This window comes from Delphinapterus leucas, chromosome 2, assembly GCF_059928025.1.
Source record: "Delphinapterus leucas isolate spDelLeu-1000000601 "Yukka" chromosome 2, BTC_Dleu_Yukka2, whole genome shotgun sequence".
NCBI classification, from domain to species: domain Eukaryota; kingdom Metazoa; phylum Chordata; class Mammalia; order Artiodactyla; family Monodontidae; genus Delphinapterus; species Delphinapterus leucas.
In genome coordinates, this window is record NC_143130.1 from 115578465 (window position 1) to 115602445 (window position 23981).

The window sequence follows — 23981 nt, forward strand, 5'->3', positions numbered from 1 at the left end:
ATTGCCCTGGTCCCTTGCCTTTTTTTTTTAATCTTCTTTGGCCTTTTTCTTCAAAGATATCATCCTATTTTTATTTCTCTTTCTTCTGAAATATAGTTAACCTACTTCTTTTTGAAATTTTCTGGATCTCATTGAATTTCTGGATTTGAGAAGTCTTTTAATAGATTTCAGAGTGCTGTCTCATTCATATTATGAGTCTAAGAAAGGTATTCTTTACTCTAAGAAACTTTCTTCTTTCACATTTCTGGATGTTTCCTTTATTTCAGTTCCATCTTGTTTTCCCTTCACTTTTTTGTCTTCTTCCTGGAAGACACAAAAACTTCCTCTTACTGAATTATCATTGGTTTATTTGTAGAGTGATTCCAAGACAAAATGTCAGATTTTTCCTTTCATGTTAGGGAGATACTCCCAACATCTCTTCCTCTCTGGGCCTCTGGTAGGTTCATTTTCATAAATGCCATTTTCTAGTTTTCCTTTAAGAGTATATAAACAGTCACTTCTGTGATTTTCCAGAGTTTGCCTTATCTCTTAAGGGCACCAGATGGCTTACTCCATATTCTCATGTTAGGCTCACTTACTTATGTACCATATTCAAAATGTCGAAACCAAGTGATCTTGGATTGTTTACTTTTGTTATTTTAATTTATCTGAATTAGACAACTTACCTCCTTCCAGTTAAACTCAAACTCTTAGGCTTCCCTGAATGTTTAATTAAAATTTTTTCTCCAGGTCCTTTTCCAACCTTTTAGCACATCAAGACATTACAATTATGTTTCTGGAATTCTCTTCTCTAGCTAAGTTGAGGGCTTTGGTGGTGTCTCTTTTCCGTGAAAGGCTAGTCCAGTCTCAGACTCCTCAGTTTCAACTTTAATAAAAATTGTTCCAGGGGACTCCCCTGGTGGTCCAGTGGTAAAGAATCCACCTTCCAATTCAGGGGATGCAGGTTCGATCCCTGGCCAGGGAACTAAGATGGGGCAACTAAGCCCGCGTTCCACAACTACTGAGCTCACGTGCCTCATCAAGAGAGCCAGCGTGCCACAAACTACAGAGCCCATGCACCCTGGAGCCTGCGCGCCACAGCTAGAGAGAGAAAACCCGTACACTGCAACTAGAGAGAAACCCGAGCAGACTGCACGCTGTAACGAAAACGATCCCACATGCCTCAACAGATATCCTATGGGCCGCAACTAAGACCCGATGCAGCCAAAAGAAAAAAAGGAAAATAAATAAAATAACTAAATATTAAAAAAAAAATTGTTCCAAAACACAAATGCTACCCCCCTTCCTCTCTCCTTTCTGTTTGTTAAATTCAGGAGTTGTCTGCTCATTCTGACACCGTTTGATTGAAAAACCAGTTCTTGGGAATAAAAGTTTTTATTCACTGTCATGTTTAGGGGTCAAATTATCAGTCAAAATGTGACCAAAAAACATAATGCTCCATCTTCTCATGTTCTTAGCCTTTTCCTTCTTTATAGGATTTATCCTTTAGTATGCTTTGTATTCCTGAAAACTGGCTTGAGAGTCCCTCACAAAAAAGGATTCATCTTATTATTTTTTGAATTGTGAATCAACTTGTTCTCATTTCAAAAGGATCTTTTCTCCTCACTTTGAGTGATAAAGGTTCAAAAAAATAATTTCTCTGCACACTAAAAATTCGTCTTTAGAATGTAAATGAAAACCACAGTGAGATTCCACTTCATACCCACGGGGATGGCCCAGGCTGGTGGGGAGGGTATAATGGGTATGAGACTTCTTTTGGGGATATGAAAATATTCTCAAACTGTAGTGATGGTTGTGTGTATCTGAATATATTAAAAACCATTGAAGTGTGTATTTTAAATGAGTGTATTGTATGGTATATGAATTATATCCCAATAAAATTATTAAAAGAAAAAAATTTTAAACACATTTACTTTTCAGTGATCAATACCACTTTCTCATGAAATGCTTACATATGAGAAATGTTCCTGTGTCTTCTCACCTTAAATTGTTCTCTTTTGCTTAGAAGTCCTGCTCATTCCTCTGGCTAATAATTGCATCTGACAGAATCCCGTCAGTGTTTTTGCTTCTTCCTTTATTAGCCAGACTACTTCCAGTTTAAAGAAAATTTTGCCCTCAACAACCACTAGGGTTCCCTAAGGTATGGTTCATAAAGGAAAGGCAGGACAGGTGCTTGATTCTTTCTTTCTATTTATCAGCTTTACAGATAGTAAGTGGTTCCCTAGCGTGCAACAATGACCAGTGCTTTTTAGGGTCATTATGAACTTAGGGATTTAAACGCATGTGATATATTCTAATCCATTGCAGGTATTATTATCCTTATTGGTGCTTAAATTTTCCCATATTTGCCCAGTAGGAGCATTCACGTTGACTCCTGGGTCTTCTAGATACAACTCCAGTAATGTTTGATGACTTCTTTATTTTCTGGTGTAAAAAATTGCTCTTGGCTCCTCTTTTACATTTTCTGTTCCAGACATGAATTTACCATTTCTCCAAGAAGCCCTGGGGTATTTTAGAGACCACTACCTGGATGCTATGGGTGCTTATTGCTTCTGGTTTCGTCATTATTTCTAGGTCTTTTCAGCAGACAGATACAAGAAATATTTTTTAACATAAAATAAATTATGAATTCATACTGATACTTCTAATTCAAAAAAGAGGGTTTTTACTTAATTTCATTGATCTTAATCCGTACCTTTCTTCTACATCGAAATCTCATCTTAACACCAATTACTCATTTTCCTTATCCCCCACTAAACACACAGTAGTCCAAGTGTAGCATTATTAATGCTACTCTAACAATGTGATTAGTTGAAAATGTTAGAATTGTTTGAAGTTCTTTTTTGTAATGAGGGTATATGCCTAAATAATGAATAACCAGACACATTACTCTGTTTTCAAGTCACTTGGCATGATTTGTTTCTGGTGGTTATACCACCAACTAGACACACATTTAGGTTCTTTTTTTTTTTTTTTTTGCTTTTTATTATTAAGGATATTTTATACTTCTTTTTAATAAGGTATAATGTATATACTGTACAATTTATCCTCTTTAATGTATATAGTTCTGCATATTTTGACGAAAGCATAAAATCATGTACCCTGCACTAAAACCAAGATACGGAACAGTCTTATCATCCCCCCGAATTGCCCCAAGCTCCATTACCGTCAACCCCCACTCCAGTTCCCAGCAATTTGAATCTGTTTTTTTGTCCATGTAGTTTTGCTTTTATTCAGAATGTCATATGAATGGAGTCATATAGTATATAGCTTTTTGAGTGTGGATTCAGGATAAAAGTATTGCTTTTTAAAATTTAATTTTGTTTATAATGACATAAAATATTTACATGATTCTGCAGTTTAATCAACAGAAGTATATGTAAAGAAATTTGGCTTATTATCCTGTCCTCTTCACTTTATGCCTTTCCTCCCTCTATAGATAGCCATTTTTTTAACATAAATTTATTTATTTATTTATTTATGGCTGTGTTGGGTCTTCATCGTTGGGTCTTCATCATCGGGTCTTCGTTGCTGCATGTGGGCTTTCTCTAGTTGCAGCGAGTGGGGGCTACTCATAGTTGTGGTGTGCAGGCTTATTGTGGTGGCTTCTCTTTGTTGTGGAGCATGGGCTCTAGGTGCACAGGCTTCAGTAGTTGTGGCACGCAGGCTCAGTAGTTGTGGCTCACGGGCTCTAGAGCACAGGCTCAGTAGTTGTGGTGTATGGGCTTAGTTGATCCGCGGTATGTGGGATCTTCTTGGACCAGGGATCGAATCCATGTCCCCTGCATTGGCAGGCGGATTCTTAACCACTGTGCCACCAGGGAAGTCCCTAGATAGCCATTTTTTATTTTTTGATATCTACCTGTCTACCAATCTCATATTTCCCTCTCTCTCCTTAAACAGTTAACATAATATGCACACTTTGCTCAGGTGGGGCATTTTAGTTTAAATTAATTTCAAGGACTCAGAATTAAAAGGGCTTAAGGTTAATAATATATTTGACTAGTCTCTAGTTTTAAATTGGAATTGTATTATAGGTTTGATAAAAAGTAGTAAATCACCCTTTTTTTTTCTTTCTTCCCTCCCTTATTTACCCCCAAATTTTGTTAGGGCCAGTGATGTGTCTGCTGCTGTGGACTTGGAGGGTGGTATTTGTGCTGCAGTTTAGGGTTGGCTAGGATTTCCCGAGCCCTCTATGTCAAAGTGAGCCTTGTGCAAGCTTATGCAGCAAAGAGCAACAGTTATTACTGAGTAGCTACTTGTGCCAGGCATATTCTAGACCTGGGGGATAAGGCTGGAAACAAGTCACTTTCTCTGACCTATGATCTTACAGTCCTCTGAGAAAGGAAGACAAAGGATGAGGGAATGTTTGCCCTGTGTAAGAGATGGGAGAAGCTGGGGGTTCCTATCTCCTGTGGGGTGGCCAAAGCTTGTCACAAGAGTAGCCAGATGAGGCAGCCACCTACCTTAAGGCCCTCTTTTGCCTTCAAATACCTCACTACCAGGCCTGATCGAAATTTCCATATCTGCAAAACTCATTCCTTGGGGCTACCATTATCTTCAGAAACTTTTGTTTAAATGTAAAAGGGAGGGGCAGCACAGTAATATATTAGATCTCCTTCCATTCTTGCCCAGGGTGTTTAATAGATTTCTAGAAGGTGGAAGGACCCTGAGGAGTATAAATAGAAAGGGTATGGGGAGGACAGCCAGGCGTTAGATTGTAATGAAGCTTAGTTAGCTAACATACAGAATGACAGGTAAAATGATCTCGATAGGTTGGGAGGATGGGCCAGGTATCAACAAGATAAAGTAATATATGGATAAAAGTACATTTCGAATTCTTCACTACAGAGCTAAACATACACACCTGGCCCAGGAGTTGGAGAAGCTGAGGAAGATCCAGGGGAAAGTAGAGCAAGTTGCAGGCCCAGCTGCTGCCGCATGCAAACGAGGTGAGTGAGCAAAGATAAGCAGCAACCTGTGTGAGCTGCAAAATGGTTACTGCATCATTTCTGCCCAGCAAATCTCCCACAAGAATATTTCTTGTGGCTGACCCTCATCAGAAATATATAGGAAAGGGAATTCTGGAAAATGTGGTTCAGCTTAGTTAAGTTGACACATTAAAAAGACACCACAGATAGGTACTATTGTGATTCTGTGGTGGCAAGTAACAGACTCCAGTCAAGATTAGCTAAGGAAAAAATAACTTGCAAAATACCAGGAGTGACTCATGTAACGCGGAGCAAGAATGTAGCCAGGCCTCTGGAGGGCCTAGGATCAGGTGTGTCTTGCCATAGGCCTGTTTCCTCTGCCCCTTTGACCTTTGGCAAGTACAATATGGTCAGCCTACAGGTTCTAAGCTGTGTCATGGTAACTGGATGAGGCATCCCAAGAGGCTCAGCCTGTTTCTCTGTCTTTCCCTTCTTCCTTCTTCACTATTTCAATTCAGATATTGGTAAATGGACTTTGATTGGCCCAGCTTAGACTTCATGCCTATTCTTGGTCCAATCAGGATAACAGAGTCACACTATACAAAGTGGCTTCAGGACCAGGACCTGCCACTGTGAGGGAAGCAGACAGTTAAGGCGAGTTCACTCATCAGCTAAATTTGTTCTAAAATTTGTCCCTAAGCAAGGTGTTATACCACAGGAGATGCCTAGAGCTCCCTGTGGTTCTGGGTAGTGCCGTGCATCTTTGTTTTCCCCCTTTCTAGTCTTTTCCCTTTTCCCCCTTGCACCACTCAGAGCTCTGATACCCCAGTCCCTCCAGGCCTAGGAAAGCAATCAATGTGTGACCTCCTCACTCCCATTCTGAACTAGAACTATATGCATTTTTAGAGAAATAGGAAAGGGCAATGTAGTATTTAACCTAAGGGAATTAAGGGTAATGCCTGGACCCAAAACAACAACAACAACAGAACCCAGCCAACCAAACAAAACTCCGAAAACCTTTTTAGTAACTAGCCACTTATTTTGGTTCTGAGTCAGACAAGCGTTGGATTTTGGAGAAACCAAAGGGGCAAAACAAGGCATGGAGACTGGGCCAGCAAGAAATCAGCATTGTCATTTGGTTTAGTCCAGATGGCAGTCCTGAAAAGGGTCCTAACATTGAGGCAAATACAAAGATACTATTCACCCTCATCACCACCAAATACTGCTTGTTAAGCAGTTCATTGTTTTGTCTTTACTGAACGATTGCGTGGAATGATGAATAGCTAGAAACGTTATGACCACTGGTTGGAAACCACCTGAGGAGTAACAAAATAAATTCTGTTCCTCTCTGTGAGTTGTGGAAAGACCAGGGTGAAAAGAACCAATTGTATTATCTGGACACTAATTCTTACTGATAATTCTTAGTGATAATTGTACTGCTAGTGTTTTCTGGCCTGTTTCTACAGGCCAGATATGCCTATTAAAGCGTTAACAACATGAGCAAGCTGTGAAGTAGATGAATTTTGCAGTCTGTGTCCTATGCCTCCAAACCCAACTCACTCAAGTGAGTTAAGTGCCTCCTATATGGTAAGCATTGTACTACTTTCTAAAACTCTCACTTAAAAAATAAACCCATAGATCCTTAGATTTAGACGGGATTTTAGAAGAGAATGAGACCCACTCTGTCTAGGACTCTCTTCCAGTGACATCAAGTGCTGTACATTCAAAGGAAACACCCTCCATCAGTGATCATCTCTGAATGATAAAAAGCTCTTCCATATATTGTGATGAAACTTGATTCCTGTTTCTACCCATGGATTATAATCTGTCCCATAGAGAACAGTCTCATTCCCACTTACACATCCCAGCCTCTTAAGGTTTGTAGACTTCCTTCAAGTCTCCTCTAAGGTGAGCATCCTCAGGGTTCTTGGCTGTTTCTTTGATATCACGTGAATGCTCTAGTTGCAGCCGTTCCTCTTTGAACGTGATGCTGAGAACAGGACACGGCAATCCGTAAGTGACAAGTTCAGTAGGAGTGTTACGCTGGGCTAGTAACATGCTCTGCATTTGTTTTACTAATTATTTTGAACATACTGCGTTTGAGTTAACTAAAACTCCAGGGGGAAGCCAGAGCTCTCCTACTCCACTCCTGCCATTGATTTCTTGAGTTCAAGTGTATTAGCATTATAGTCAAAGAGGACTCTATTAATTTCTTATTGCTGCTTATTAGCACGAATTTGTTATCTCACGGTTCTGTAGGTCACACGTCCCACCTGAGTCTCACTTGGCTAAAATTAAGATGTTAGCAGGGCTTCTTTGCCTTCTGGAGGCTCTCATGGAGAATCCATTTCTCTACCTTTCCAGAGCTAGAGACTGCTCACTTTCCTTGGACTCTGGCCCCCTTCCTCCATCTTCAAAGTCATCAACGTTGCATCTCTGTGCCTTTATTCCATAGTCACATCTCCCTTCAACTCGCCTCTTCTGCCTCCCTCTTTCATTTCTAAGAACTCTTGGAATTACATTGGACCCACCTGGATAAACCAGGATAATCTATTTTAAGGGTTAGCAATTTTAACTCTATCTGCAACCTTAGTTCCCCTTTGCCATGTAACCTAACATATTTACAGGTTCTGAGGATTAGGATATGGACATATTTGGAGGGCATTATCCTGCCTACCATAAGGGCTACAGCAGCTCCAGAAACCATCTTCCAGCAAAACAACATCCAAAGATATGAGAAGGGTCATCTCTTTTGCATGTCCCCTTTTAAGAAGGAGGGGGGAAATTTCCTAAAACCTCTTTGCACCCAACATATTTCCCTCATCAACTGGCCAGAATTATGTCACATGGTCATTCCTAACCCAGTCACCGGGAAGGAAAATAACTGACCATGATTGGCTTGGGCTACTCAAGATGCATCCTCTGGGGCCGAGGAAGGCCCAGCCTCCCAGGAGGCAAGCAGGCCTCTGACGCCTGAATCAAATTGGGTTTCTGCTAACAAGAAAGAGATGGAAAATGGCTTTTGGGTATTCTTTATCCTATAATGTCACCATGTAATGGCTTTTAGTTATGACCTAGTTAACTGAAGGGGAGAGAGAGAGAGAGAGAGGGATGTTTTAAAATTATTTTTGCCTTTTCCCTTCTATGTTGAAGAGAGCACAGAGATGTGAGATATCCAGAGAAAAGCAAGAAAAGTATCAACATATTAAGTATATGGGTGTGTATCTGTAAGGGTTCGTCAGATATATATATATCCCCAGCTCCCACAATAATATAAGGTCTCATACCTGTAACAAATCCCTTCATATATGTACATATATATATGTACACATACAGACACACAGGGATTTATTGTAGGGGTGTGACCTTATGTAACTGTGGGAGCTGGTCAGGCAGTCTCTATAATGCTGTCGTCTTCACATTTGAAGTTGGAGCTTGTGGACACAGAGCAGGCAGGGAAGGGAAGATGGCTGTAAAGTAGCCAGTGCAGGAGAGCAAGAGCAAACTGGAACCATAAGCACAAGTGGGATCCCACGAGGATGGACTGAACCCATTTGAATTGATTGTCTCTTTCTTTAACATGGACTGAATCTTACTTGGATTCCAGTATTTCATCTACTCAGGATTTGTTGCTACTCCTGACTTTTCTTCCCTACATTTGAACTTTTTCCCATTTAGGAACACTGGCAAATTTAAACATTGGAATAGGTAATGTGCATTGATTAGAGGCCTGTATTTTAAGGGCTTTGTTTTCTGGCAGCAGAAAGGGGAAAAGAGTAGTATATTTCAGGTATTATGTCAGGTGGTTCCCTTTGTTTTACCTTTCCTTTGCTGTGCTTATGAGTGATTTAAAAACAAACTCTCTGAGACATTTGTTTCTCTTCAATAAGCAGGAGCCATATATTATACTTTAACAATCCTGGTTACAGTTCATTTTAGGTTTGGCATTTCTTTTTGGTCACTGGATTGAAAGATTAGAGAGGAGTTTTGATATCCTCAGTATAAATTCTCTTGGTAAATGTCAATTATAGTATTTAAGGCTAAGTGGCTATATACTTAACTAGCAGTAATGGTCTCATGAGATAAATACTAGTAAAAAATGTAAAATTATGTTTTATAACTTTATTAACTGTTGTTATTTGTTTATTAATAACAGTACCATGTATAGCTTAGGAAGAATTTTGCATAAATTATTCATGTTTGAATTAAAGGGAAGATAATCAAATATACTGAATCCTCAGAATTTGTCTGGTGCATGTACGTGTTCTCATCTCACTAATCCACATTACAGCCCTATGGAGTAACTCCATGTACAGTGGAGGAAACTGTGCCTTAGAGTGGTCATTTATTTGTCTCAAGTTCTCTGAATTGTAAATGGTGGAGCCAGGATTTGAACACAGTTCTATGTGATTCTGAAGCCCATTTTTGTTGTTGTTGTTTAATTAAAAAATTAAGACTGATCTAGTAAGCTTAGGTTTCCTTCGTAAAGTTTGTTATTAATATACCATAAGATATACACTTGAACACACTGATTTAAAATTACATGAAACAGCAGGATGTCTGTATGTGTGTATATACACACACGTATACACATGTGCACTCATGGTCATACACTTTCCTGTTAGGTAGAGTGATTATCTAATCTGACTCTACATTAAGAATAATAATTCTAAAAAAAAAAAATGAATAATAATTCTACGTTAAAAGGGCATGGTGAAAAAACGGTGCTTTTCTTTCTTTTTTCCTTTTTCCTTTCTTAAAAGGGAATTACTTATAAGGTGTGTATTTACATACATGAACTATTATATTGGCATTTTATGGTGATATTGTCTGATGATGGCATTATTGCAACCATTATTATCAGCATTCTCATATAATTCTTTTTTTTAATTAACTTATTTTACTTATATATATTATTTGTTTTTGGCTGCGTTGGGTCTTCATCGCTGCACGTGGGCTTTCTGTAGTTGCAGCGAGTGGGAGCTACTCTTCGTAGTGGTGCACAGGCTTCTCATTACAGTGGCTTCTCTTGTTGCGGAGCACAGGCTCTAGGCATGCGGGCTTCAGTAGTTGTGGCGCGTGGGCTCAGTAGTTGTGGTGCGTGGGCTCAGTAGTTGTGGCTCGCAGGCTCTAGAGAGCAAGCTCAGTAGTTGCGGCACATGGGCTTAGTTGCCCTGTGGTATGTGGGATCTTCCTGGACCAGGGATCGAACCCATGTCCCCAGTATTGGCAGGCGGATTCTTAACCACTGCACCACCAGGCAAGTCCCAGCATTCTCGTATAATTCTTATTTCAACTCTTTGTATTATATTTAGAATCTGAGAATGAAGAAAAGAACTGACTACCCAAATCATCTTTTTCAAAATTAATCTATTCACTCTTGGAAGTTTCCTTTCCTTGTCCTTCTCTTTGATTTTTTGTTCTGTTGTCTTCAATTACACAGGCCTTTGATACAATCAGTAGTCATTAATTTTGAATCACACTTAACAAAATTTACCTTGTAGATAGAAGTAAATATTTTAAGGCCATATGAATTCATATTGCTATTTTTCAAACATGTCCATAAAACGTGTTACTTTATTCTGTTTCCCTCTTATTCAGACACAAGCTAGCACTTTTTATATTCTACAAAGACTGAAACATGTTTAGATGAGAATGGACATGCCCATTTCTTCTTCCCTTTTGACATTTGTCTCCAGTGACGTCAAAAGCTCCCATGCCGACCTCTGTGAGTCACACACACCAATTTGGGATTGAATTCAGGCTAGTGTGTATTGGGGAATGGGGTTCAACAGTGACTTAGGAAAGTGAGGATACAGACCTGCTTCATTGTTTATGGAGGAAGGGAAGTTGGGGAGACAGAAAGAGATGGATTTTATGTGAGTTGCAGAATTGTGACCCCAAAAGCAGCAGTTTGAGGGTAACTCTTTTGGTTTCTCTTCTCCATCTGTTACATGCAAGGACAGAGGTACCATTGATACCCCAATCCAGTGTTCAGGGCAGGGACATCTAGCATCTACTTAAGAGAAGTGTGTGTCAGGCCAGGAACTTTCCTCACTCCCACCCCTTCATGCCATGAGGACTGTGGCACTGGATATTAGACTCTTTCCTTATAGACCCTGTTTCATTTCTAGTCTCCAAACTACCCAGGACTGACTTTCTTGTAGAAACATGCAGAGATTCAAGATTTTTACTTTAAAAGAAGTTAATGTTGTACAATTGTGTATAATTTCCAGGATTGGAAATTGAATGTAAAATTGTTCAAATGACTTGTCTGTTCACAGCTTTGTCTATCTTTGGTGAATTCTTTGCCAACTATTTCCATAGCCACACTCCTAGATTTTGAAAACAGTTAATTTATCTAGGCAGGAACTTTTCTGCTAGCTTTGTTTCATGGCCAAATCATTCAAACAACTCGACTTAAATATGTTTTGGAAGCTTATTTATAATGAACAACAACAACAAAAAAGTTACAACTTGGCAATGTCTATTAAAATCTACTAAAATAAAAAAATATATAGTAAACTAGAATATCTAGTAATCACTATGTCAGGAATTTATTCTACTAAAATACTCTGAAAAGTATGCAGTGATACTACTCAGTAAAAGATTGGTGAAATAAAGGCATAAACTTAAAATGGAGCACTATTTAGCTGTTAAAGCAAATGAGATAGATCTATCTCAGCAACTGGAACTACAGCAACTGGAAAAAAGCAAGAGGCAAAGAGTGTATAATATGATCAAATTTTCATCTTAAATATCTACATTTATGTACAAATAGCGCACAGTTACCTTTGTATGTCTATAAGAAAGCTAAATAAAAACACTAAATTGTTATCCTCTGGGGAGATAGGTTTATGGGCCACATTTTCTTTTTTTGTTTTATATTTCAAAACTGTTTCAATTTTTAATAATTATCACGTGTTCCTTTTGAAATAGAAAACATACTTTAAAAATACCCTGTTTCTTTCCTCTTCACCCCTTTAAAACAAGTCAGGGGGCCCAGTCAGGGCAAGTATTGGGGTCTGTGATCCTAAGAGATCTGATGTATGAAGACTTGGGCCTCCTTTCTCAGTATGATGTTTTGTCTCAAGAGTCTTATCCTGACTGAACCATCAAGCCTAATTAAAAATGGAAAATTCATGGGAGGAGAGGCCTCCCTGCACACCCCAGGGGAGCCATTCTTTCCTGGCTCCCTCTGGATCCTTCCAGTTCATTAGCTAAGAAGGAGTTAGAGGAGATGTCTCTGGCCACAGCTGCTGCCTTCTCGAGTGTCACTCTGATCCGGTGAGCAAAACCCCCCGTGGGAAGCAGCAGGCTCTCAGCAGCCTGCCAGCCCAGCCCGCTGGCTGCCTCCGAAGCAGGCCTGCTGGCTAGGCCTGCCCTCCCTCCGTCTACCCCCTCCTTCCTCTTTAAGCCACTGTGGTACGGATAATCATTAGGAAACAAGGGAATTGAGGGGCTTTATTCTTCCAGGTGGGTGTGCCAGGAGTGAGGCACTCAGACCTTGGGGATTTACTGTGGATATCCCAGGCCTGAGATCTTGGAGATGACCAGAGCCAGTGGCCCTATTTGGGTGAGGAACACTGTGTGCCCCCTGGCAACTGTACTCTACTCTGAGGGGTGTTTAGGAAAGAGAACCATTCTTTGCTGCTCTTCCCTGTGAACATGAGGCCCCCTTTGTGGGGATGCTCTCGCCCTCACTGTGGCCCAGGAGAAACCCAAGGAAGGACACAAGACTGAGAACAAGAATCTCATTAATTTGAAGGTGGCAGGCAGGATGAGTCACATAGCAGATAATGACATCAGGAACATCTGGAGCTGGTTCTGCTGTGGCGGCAGCCCGCCTGACAATGGAAATGAAGTAGGAAGATAGCGAGAGTCCAGCAGAAGACAGAAAGTTCTGCCCAGAAGGGTCCTTCTCTGCTCCTTAATTCCAGAAGTATGTTTCCATAGATCACGTTCCATCAAAGAAAATCGCAGTTTGGTCATTTCCTGACCATTTACACTAGAGTTTCTGTAGTCTTGGTTCTCTGCCCCCTCTCCCCTCCCCCTTTTACTGATATGATTATATTGACCACAGGGCAGGCAAAACCAAACTAGTTCTATGGAAATAGCCCCTTTTTCCATCTGAGGCCTAATCATTTGACTTTTTTATATCCTAGTAAATTTTTTGCTTTCATTTTTTAATAAGAAATCTTGCATATCTTGATTACTTAGATAATTGTAGTGCTTTTCTTGTGTCATCGTAAAATGAAGTATTTTCAAATCATATCTGTGTGTAGCTAATTCAGGTAGGGCAATCTCTGTATTTAGATAGAGATAAATTACACTAAAGAAATTACTGTCAGATTTTTTATTTTCTTTCAAGTCCAGGAATTTGCCGCTTGTGGTAGAGCCCACTGGAACTCACTAATAAATGTGTTCTTTCCTTCCTGGGCACAAAGCTAGACCTCATTTCTCAACCTCTTGTGCTCCTCTTCCAGGACTGACCCATAAAAGTCTCCTATCACCAAGTCCTACTCTCTTCTCCATTTGTCTGCTGAATGGAGAGATTCAAAGACTAAAGATCAGAATTACAAGATGGAAGAACCTGAGCCCTAAATAACTTTGTGGAGCAGAGTCCCTCTAATGACCCACATTGGACTGTGCTATGAACAAAAAGTAAACTTTTAATGTTCTAAGCCACTGAGTTTTTTGTTTTGTTTTTTTTTTTTGCTACAGCAATGTCTCTTCTAATATCTTATTTAAATGAGCTACTTTAAAAAGAGTTCAGAGGTGCTTTCTGTCTACTTTAACTTATTTCCGTGATAGGAGATACTGCAGGAGTATTAATATTCTATGTTGTTAGGTCTCCATTTATAGGCAGAGCTAGTTCATGGCATCAGTAACTCTTTAAAGCAAGTTTTGTTTCTTTTTTTAAATAGCAATATCCTATGAAATATTTATGGACAAGCCCTCAGGCACTGTTTACATTGGAGTGCTGTTAGTTTCAAGGACAAAAAGTTGACTTTCCATGTAGCAAGACTAAACACAAATTAAAATACTCACTTTCTTCAACTGCAACATAGTGGCTGGAGGTAAGGGAGCATTGTTATTACCTCATTTCTAAGATGCCTTCCAGATACAATGTTCTGATCCTCTAAGTTTACTTGTAACAGAAACTGACTAACTTTTAGTAAAAGAAAAAAAATTTATTGAATAGATTTGCCTAGCTCACACAATAACAGAAAATAAGATCTCACAAGTGTAGAAGCCATGGGATCTCAGTTGGAGTAGCTCATGGAAAGTCTCTTTAGCGGCCATCAGAATGATTCAGCTCCATTTATCTTCTATCTGTTCCTCCCTTGCCCAATATTCCATTTCCTGGCGGAGAGGGTCAGATGTAGATTGTTTACATGCCTACCTCTCAGCCAGGATAGGGTGTCAAGACTGAGAGACCCAGGAGTACCACAAGGAGGGTCAAAGGAGAGCACACCCAAATGAAAAGCAGGACTCCGAGATACCCCTTTAGAAACACAAAAGGTGGTAGCAGGAAAAGTAGAAGCAAGGTTAGATGGCTGTCACTCTCTTTTGCCTGATTGTGTCCTCTGAAGGATCTGGGTCCTCTTTCTTGTCTAATAAATATCTGAAAAGATGATACCAGGTCAACATATAGAACTTTTACAACTGAAGGCATTATTTTTGTAACTAGATGATTGAGTTACCAATCATTAGAATAGTAGTAGGCATTTATCACCTAAAATATTTTACTTTATTTAGTTGCTTATAATATGAATGAGACTCTTGGGCGTCTATTCTGAAAATGTGAGGTATAATCATTATAAGCACGTGGCACTGTGGGTAATGGCAGTTTTTAATACTATGCTTAAATTAGCAACATTAACAGGGTACAGCCAAATTGAATATTGTATCTTCAGATTGACAGCAACTTTTAAAGTAATTACTTCATTTTAGTAAGAAGCAACATTTGGGCTCATTAGCATCTGAGGTCAAAAGGACAGTGAGTAAATCATGTGAAGCTTGGTTATTGATTCTTGAATCACTGGGCTCTTAATCCATAGTATCGCTAGCTCCTTGTCTGGGTTACATGTGCTCTGTGAAATGCAGTTACATTCATTTTAAAAATTCTATTTGGAAATAATGTTAGACTTACAGAAGAGTTTCAATGATAGTACAGAGAGTTCCCATATACCCTTCACCTAGCTTCCTCTAATGTTAACACTTTATGTGTCCATAGTTACAGTCATTATTTGTGGTTAAACATGAACACAGTTATTTAGACTTAACAGAGACAGATTGATGCATTTAAAAACATGGGGTTTTGGATTCTAACAAACTTGGATTTAGGTGCTATATCACACTTACTAGCTACTAGACAATGTCAGACAAGTTACTTGTCTGTAAAAATGGGGTGCCTTCTTTCTTACAAGGTCCTTGTGGGCATAAAAATGGAATCATAAAGTTTTAGTACATGGTAGATCCTTAATAAATGTTCATTTCTTCCTGCACCTCTCATCAATCTTTTTGCCCCTCTCTAAACCTTCCTTCTCCTCCTTCTTTGTTCATATCATTGGATAATGTTACTTGTTTTCTGCTTTTGTGTCTGTCCCCAACCAGGCTGCCTTCCCAATCCTCCAGTTCTGGCATTTTCTGGTGCTGGGGGAGGAGATGGCCTTTTTGACCTTAGTATTGCCCAGCCTCTTGCCGATTTAGCTTTAACACTCACCAAGCTGAATTCGAAGTACAAAATGTTTCCACATCACTAACAAGGACATGGAGAAATTATAAGGAAAAAAATGAAACCAACTTTCTGTTACAAAATGTTTGTGAATGTATTGTGTGTGTGTGTGAGTGTGTATAGGTGTGTAGGGGGGCAATCAGACAATCAGACAACAATATAAACTCTGAAAAACAACTCAAACTCCCCTTCACTTTAACACTAGAAGGGATTCCTAGTATGTGAAGTTCAACACTGTGGATCCAAATAATCCATTTTAGCCAAGTGGGACTCAGATTCTTAAAGGGCTAATCTACTCTCTAGTCATTTACTCTGATGAATGCCCACAGGGAAGGGAAACAGTACAACACTGGCACCATTTCACCTCTCAAAAAAACCTGCTTAAAACCAGATGCTTGGTAGCCATATGACAGACGCTCCACCCTGAGGAGGGGGCTCCCCTCAGGGACCCAGGAGAGGCACGGGTGATTATGCTGTATGCTTGCTTCTAAGCCTAATGGGCAGGCTGGGAGGGAGAGATGGAGCCCTTAACATCTTGGAGGTGACACCCTCTGAGCCATAAGTGCTCCAAACAGGATTTAGTCTCAGCTCAGCAGCTGTCCCATGGCTGCAGCCTTTTTTTGCCATATGGGGGAGCCGTATTTGGCATGGAATCGGGATCCTCAGGCTGGTGGAAACCCCATTATCTGTGTGAGAGTGTGGGTCAGAGGCCTAATTTGAGAGTGAGGGAGAGAGAGGAGAATAGGCACTGTCACTCCCTAGTTGCCTCTCTTTTTTAAAAAAATTTAAAAAATTTTAATTCCAGGGCTGTTGTTTTGGTCTCCAACCCACAATAGGAGAGGGGCATGAGTGTTCCTTTGTCACCATCAGGGACTATAATAAGGAAAAAACAATAATTAGGGTTGGGCTGGCAAGGAGTTTCTCCAAGAGGAAATGCTTGCCCATGGTGGGTTTGTTCGGAAGTCTAGCATGGGTCATTGGAAGGATCACAAAGTGAAAACATGACCATTTGGTAAAGCAAATGGAAGCCAGATGTGAGGCAAGTAGCATTTCCGTAGTAGCTACACACTGGGATTTGTAGCAGCGCAGGAAGCTCAAAGGCTGAGGTCCGGCAGTGTTCTTGCTTGTGGCGGCTGTGGCTGGGATATAGGACCAGGGGCGCCTTCTTTTCCTGAGTGATGTGGGGAGGGCGTGGACAGAAGAGGGATGATCAGTGGCCTAATTTGTTATGGTTAAGGATTGAATCATTAGCAAAAAACGTATTGGATAGTTGAGCTTTGCAGAGGTAGCAGAAACATAATCATTTTGACTAAGAGCTCAGTGTTAGGAATATTCAAGTTTGTGGAAATATGATATGCAGTCTTTCAGAAGAAAAACACTAACATGTCATATCAGTACAACTATGTGACCTAGTAGAAAAGTGGTTGACAAACAAGAAACCTGATTTATCATCTAGGTTCTTTGGCTGATTTGCTTGTTTCTTTTATGTATCAATGGGAATGATAATAATGGTTAACACCTTATAATGATTAGCCAGGTACTTTCTAAACACATATAGGTACTGTTAATGTCCTCTTCATTTTATCATGAAGGAGCTGTGACCTGAGTTAAAGAACATAGCTAGTATCACAGAGTCACCATTTTGATCCTGACTCCAGAGCCTATATGTACAACTCACACACCATACTGTCTACTCTATTTACCCCATAGGGTTTGGCAGTGATGAAATTAGGTAATTGAAAGGAACAGACTAGTTTTGAGATGGCTGACAGAATGGAAAAAGCCTACACTTTGGAGCCTGGTAAAAGTGGATTTGAATCCTCTTATCAGCTTGTGACTAGCTGCAAATTACTTAATCTTAATTTTTGGTTCTGTCATTTTAATTGGGAATGGTAATGACTGTTTTGCTGATTGTTGGAAGGTTAGAGATGATGTATATAAAGTGTTCAATTTGTAGTAGGAACTCAAAACTTGGTAGCTATCATCGTTTGCTCCTACTTTTATATATTAGTCTTGAGAACCAGGACCATGCACATATCTTTACATCCTGCTTTTGTTATAATGGGGCTGAGAACAAAGCTGTCACTCAGCTATCAATAACAAAGGCTTATGTTTACTTGGGGCTTACCATGGGCTAGGTGCTGTTCTAGGTTCTCTACATATATTAACTGATGTCACCACCACAAGGTGAAGAAGTTACTCTTAGTGCCCTGATTTTGCAGATGAGGAAGTAACTTGTTCAGAGTCACACAGTTTGTAAGCGACAGAGTTGGGTTTTGAAACCAGGAGTCTGGTTCTTAATTACTATGCTATTAGTCATGGCTTCATAAGATCATAGAGTTGGAGGAAGAGATAGAGGTTTTATAGTTCAACCTTATGCCCCACGGTGTGAATTACTTGCTTGATATTTCTGAGAGATGCTTATTCAGCCTCTGCTTGTTTATCTTCAGTAATAAGGTGCTCCAGGGCCCAAGGAGGCAACCCTTTCACTTGCTGGGCAACTCTTTGTGAGCGCTTTGTAACGTTAAACTGAAAGCAGCTTTGCCTTTTCTTTCTCCATTGATCTTCTAGTTTTTGAGTACCAGAACAAGGTTAGCTCACTCTTCAGCATGACACCTCTTTGCTATTTGAAAACCACTATGTCCTCTTTTGCAAGCCAGCAACTTCAGTTTCCCTCAGTGGTGACTCATTGGCCAACTCGTCCTAGTTGGCCCTCTGGCTGTTTCTTTTTATGTGTGGTAGAATAAAACATGACAGTTACTGTCCGTCAACCGTACATTATTATTTTCTTAAGTAAAGATTGCGTTAGCTTTTTGCGCAACCTTATCACACGGTTTGTTCCTACTGGCTTTAGGTAACTGTAACCTCCTGTTTATTAGTCTGCTCAGGCTGCCATAGCAAAATATCATAGACTAGGTGGCTTAAACAACAGAAATTTATTTTCTTATGATTCTGGGGGCTAGAAGTTCAAGATAAACGTTCTGGCTGATTTGGTTTCTGGCGAGAACTCTTTTCCTGGCTTGTAGACAGACGCCTTCTCACTGTGTCTTTACATGGCCTTTCCTTGGTGCTTGTGTGTGTGGGGAGAGAGCAAGAGCTTGATGTCTCTACCTCTTTTATAAGTCCCATCGGATTAGGACCCACCCTTATGACCTCATTTAACCGTTATTACCTCCTGATAGGCCCTAACTCCAAATGCAGTCATATTGGGGAGGGGGGTGATTAGGGCTTCAACATACAGATTTTGGGGGACACAGTTCAGTCCACAGCATCCTATGACCACAGGGTGTAGCTGTGTGCTGGAGACCTGTGATGGAGAACTGAAGGGAAGGGCCATGGCCACTCAATCTTGGCTGCAGGGCAGTGTGGAAAGAGTCAAAACTGCCCTTCTGTCTTCAGGGCTTGTACTCTCTGTCTCTGTAATTCCACTGAGCCACTGAGGTTTCCTTTTCTTGGTTTTGAGTAGCTGTGATATGACAAAGTGGTAAAAGAAAGGGAGACAGCTGAAATCTGTTATTGCATCAATAACTCTGAGCTTCAAGCCCAGGGATTTCCCCATCTATCTCATATTGGGCATTTTGCCTTCCTGCCATAGGAAACAGATGCAGGGAGGGCAGGTTGTAAGCCGGAGCCCTTAATCATAGGTCAAAGGGAGCTCTCTCAGGACCTTCATTGCTGGTAGAATGACTGTGGAGACCTGCCAGAGAAATTCCAGCAGCCTTATAGAGAGGCTTAAGGTAGGGAGACCTACTGCTCCTGGGACCCAGCCTACTTCAGCCTGGAGGAGAGTAAGGACAGGGGAAGCAGGGCATGTCCATTAGGATTCTCCAGATTGCAAGCACTAGAAAAGCCAACCTAAAGTGCCTTAAGTAAGATGAGAATGTATTGGTTCACATAAAGTACACGGGCAGGCTGAGCTTCCAGTGTGGTCTGATCTAGTGCTCACATATTATCACCATGATCAGTCTCTAAGCTTGCTTCGTTTGGGTGTCAGCTTTACTGGCTCACTTTGTGGTTTTATATGCTCTCACTACCAATTCCAGAGGAAGACTAAACATGTTTCCTTGGCTCTGACTGGTTGATGTGCCATTCTGGAAGTAATCAGTGTAGCGACAGGGATGGGATACATTGTTTTTTAAAGCCAGTCTGGGACTCCCCTGCAGCTAGGGTTGGATTCAATTCCACATGACTGGAGAATAGTGGAGGGTGGTTTCCAAAGGTAATTTTGGATCCTCTTTCCCAAAGGAAAATAAGCTTAAGAGACAAAAACTTTGGATATCTCAGAACTTTTGGAAATGGCTGTTGGGTAGAAACAACAGCTGTTTATTAGAGAGCATTTCTGACATGGTCCCCAAAACAAATCTTCACTCAGTTTTACTGGAATGTCCCTGAGAATTGTAATAAAGTGTCACTTTTTCTTCATACTCTTATTACAGCAACTTTATGTTTTTATATGCTGGAGGTTAGGACTATAGTCCTTTCAAACTTTCTCCCATTTATTTTTTATTATTATTATTATTTTTAACATCTTTATTGGAATATAATTGCTTTACAATGGTGTGTTAGTTTCTGCTTTATAACAAAGTAAATCAGTTATACATATACATATGTTCCCCTATCTCTTCCCTCTTAGGTCTCCCTCCCTCCCACCCTCCCTACCCCACCCCTCTAGGTGGTCACAAAGCACCGAGCTGATCTCTCTGTGCTATGCGGCGGCTTCCCACTAGCTATCTGTTTTACATTTGGTAGTGTATATATGTCCATGCCACTCTCTCACTTCATCTCAGCTTACCCTTCCCCCTCCCCCTATCCTCAAGTCCATGTTCTAGTAGGTCTGTGTCTTTATTCCCGTCTTGCACCTAGTTTCTTCATGACCTGTTTTTTTTTTTCTTAGATTCCATATATACGTGTTAGCATACGGTATTTGTTTTTCTCTTTCTGACTTACTTCACTCTGTATGACAGACTCTAGGTCCATCCATCTCACTACAAATAACTCAATTTCGTTTCTTTTTATGGCTGAGTAATATTCCATTGTATATATGTGCCACATCTTCTTTATCTATTTATCGGTTGATGGACACTTAGGTTGCTTGCATGTCCTGGCTATTATAAAGAGAGCTGCAATGAAAATTGTGGTACATGACTCTTTTTGAATTATGCTTTTCTCAGGGTATATGCCCAGTAGTGGGATTGCTGGGTCACAAGGTAGTTCTAATTTTAGTTTTTTAAGGAACCTCCATACTGTTCTCCATAGTGGCTGTATCAATTTACATTCCCACCAACAGTGCAAGAAGTTTCCCTTTTCTCCACACCTTCTCCAGTGTTTGTTTTTTTTTTTTTTTTGCGGTACGCAGGCCTCTCACTGTTGTGGCCTCTCCTGATGCGGAGCACAGGCTCCGGATGTGCAGGCTCAGCGGCCATGGCTCAAGGGGCCCAGCCGCTCTACGGCATGTGGGATTTTCCAGGACCGGGGCACGAACCCGTGTCCCCTGCATCGGCAGGCGGACTCTCAACCACTGCGCCACCAGGGAAGCCCTCCAGCATTTATTGTTTGTAGATTTTCTGATGATGGCCATTCTGACTGCTGTGAGGTGATACCTCATTGTAGTTTTGATTTACATTTCTCTAATGATTAATGATGTTGAGCATTCTTTCATGTGTTTGTTGGTAATCTGTATATTTTCTTTGGAGAAACGTCTATATAGGTTTTCTGCCCATTTTTGGATTGGGTTGTTTGTTTTTTTGATATTGATCTGCATGAGCTGCTTATACATTTTGGAGATTAATCCTTTGTCATTTGCTTCATTTGCAAATATTTTCTCCCATTCTGAGGATTGTCTTTTGGTCTTGTTTATGGTTTCCTTTGCTGTGCAAAAGCTTTTACGTTTCATTAGGTCCCATTCGGTTATTTTTGTTTTTATTTCCATTTCTCTAGGAGGTGGGTCAAAAAGGATCTTGCTGTGATTTATGTCATAGAGTGTTCTGCCTATGTTTTCCTCTAAGAGTTTGATAGTGTCTGGCCTTACATTTAGGTCTTTAATCCATTTTGAGTTTATTTTTGTGTATGGTGTTAGGGAGTGATCTAATTTCATACTTTTACATGTACCTGTCTAGTTTTCTCAGCACCACTTATTGAAAGGCTGTCTTTTCTCCACTGTATATTCTTGCCTCCTTATCAAAGATAAGGTGACCATATGTGCATGGGTTTATTTCTGGGCTTTCTATCCTGTTCCATTGATCTATCTTTCTGTTTTTGTGCCAGTACCATGCTGTCTTGATTACTGTAGCTGTGTAGTATAGTCTGAAGTCAGGGAGCCTGATTCCTCCAGCTCCGTTTTTCTTCCTCAAGATTGCTTTGGCTATTCGGGGTCTTTTGTGTTTCCATGCAAATTGTGAAATTTTTTGTTCTAGTTCTGTGAAAAATGCCAGTGGTAGTTTGATAGGGATTGCATTAAATCTGTAGATTGCTTTGGGTAGTAGAGTCATTTTCAGAATGTTGATTCTTCAATCCAATAACATGGTATATCTCTGCATCGATTTGTATCATCTTTAATTTCTTTCATCACTGTCCTATAATTTTCTGCATACAGGTCTTTTGTCTCCTTAGGTAGGTTTATTCCTAGATATTTTATTCTTTTTGTTGCAATGGTAAATGGGAGTGTTTTCTTAATTTCACTTTCATATTTTTCATCATTAGTGTATAGGAATGCCAGAGATTTCTGTGCATTAATTTTGTATCCTGCTACTTTACCAAATTCATTTATTAGCTCTGTAGTTTTCTGGTAGCATTTTTAGGATTCTCTATGCATAGTATCATATCATCTGCAGACAGTGACAGCTTTACTTCTTCTTTTCTGATTTGGATTCCTTTTATTTCTTTTTCTTCTCTGATTGCTGTGGCTAAAAATTCCAAAACTATGTTGAATAAGAGTGGTGAGAGTGGGCAACCTTGTCTTGTTCCTGATCTTAGTGGAAATGGTTTCAGTTTTTCACCATTGAGGACGATGTTGGCTGTGGGTTTGTCATATATGGCCTTTATTATGTTGAGGTAAGTTCCCGCTATGCGTACCTTCTGCAGGGTTTTTTTTTATCATAAATGGATGTTGAATTTTGTCAAAAGCTTTCTCTGCATCTATTGAGATGATCATATGGTATTTCTCCTTCAGTTTGTTGATATGGTGTATCACATTGTTTGATTTGCGTATATTGAAGAATCCTTGCATTCCTGGGATAAACCCCACTTGATCATGGTGTATGATCCTTTTAATGTGCTGTTGGATTCTGTTTGCTAGTATTTTGTTGAGGATTTTTGCATCTATGTTTATCAGTGATATTGGCCTGTAGTTTTCTTTCTTTGTGACATCTTTGGTTTTGGTATCAGGGTGATGGTGGCCTCGTAGAATGAGTTTGGGAGTGTTCCTCCCTCTGCTATATTTTGGAAGAGTTTGAGAAGGATAGGTGTTAGCTCTTCTCTAAATATTTGATAGAATTCGCCTGTGAAGCCATCTGGTTCTGGGCTTTTGTTTGTTGGAAGATGTTTCATCACAGTTTCAATTTCAGTGCTTGTGATTGGTCTGTTAATATTTTCTATTTCTTCCTCATTCAGTCTTGGCAGGTTGTGCATTTCTAAGAATTTGTCCATTTCTTCCAGGTTGTCCATTTTATTGGCATAGAGTTGCTTGTAGTAATCTCTCATGATCCTTTGTATTTCTGCAGTGTCAGTTGTTACTTCTCCTTTTTCATTTCTAATTCTATTGATTTGAGTCTTCTCCCTTTTTTTCTTGATAAGTCTGGCTAATGGTTTATCAATTTTGTTTATCTTCTCAAAGAACCAGCTTTTAGTTTTACTGATCTTTGCTATCGTTTCCTTCATTTCTTTTTCAATTACTTCTGATCTGATCTTTATGATTTCTTTCCTTATGCTAACTTTGGGGTTTTTCTGTTCTTCTTTCTCTAATTGTTTTAGGTGTAAGTTTAGGTTGTTTATTTGAGATGTTTCTTGTTTCTTGAGGAAGGACTGTATTGCTAGAAACTTCCCTCTTAGAACTGCTTTTGCTGCATCCCATAGGTTTTGGGTCATCCTGTTTTCATTGTCATTTGTTTCTAGGTATTTTTTGATTTCCTCTTTGATTTCTTCAGTGATCTCTTGGTTATTAAGTAGTGTATTGTTTAGCCTCCATGTGTTTGTGTTTTTTAGTTTTTTTCCTGTAATTGATATCTAGTCTCATAGCGTTGTGGGAGGAAAGGTACTTGATACGATTTCAATTTTCTTAAATTTACCAAGGCTTGATTTGTGACCCAAGATAT

General features: G+C 39.9%; 1 protein-coding gene across 1 annotated transcript in view; it reads left to right on the forward strand.

The window, feature by feature from the left end:
- The window catches only part of AKAP6 (A-kinase anchoring protein 6), a 607123-nt gene that overhangs the window by 60294 nt on the left and 522848 nt on the right, over positions 1–23981 (forward strand). Inside the window, exon 2 of the mRNA XM_089907589.1 lies at positions 4852–4952. The gene's annotated coding sequence lies outside the window, so the exon portion shown is untranslated. The remainder of the gene's footprint in view (positions 1–4851; positions 4953–23981) is intronic.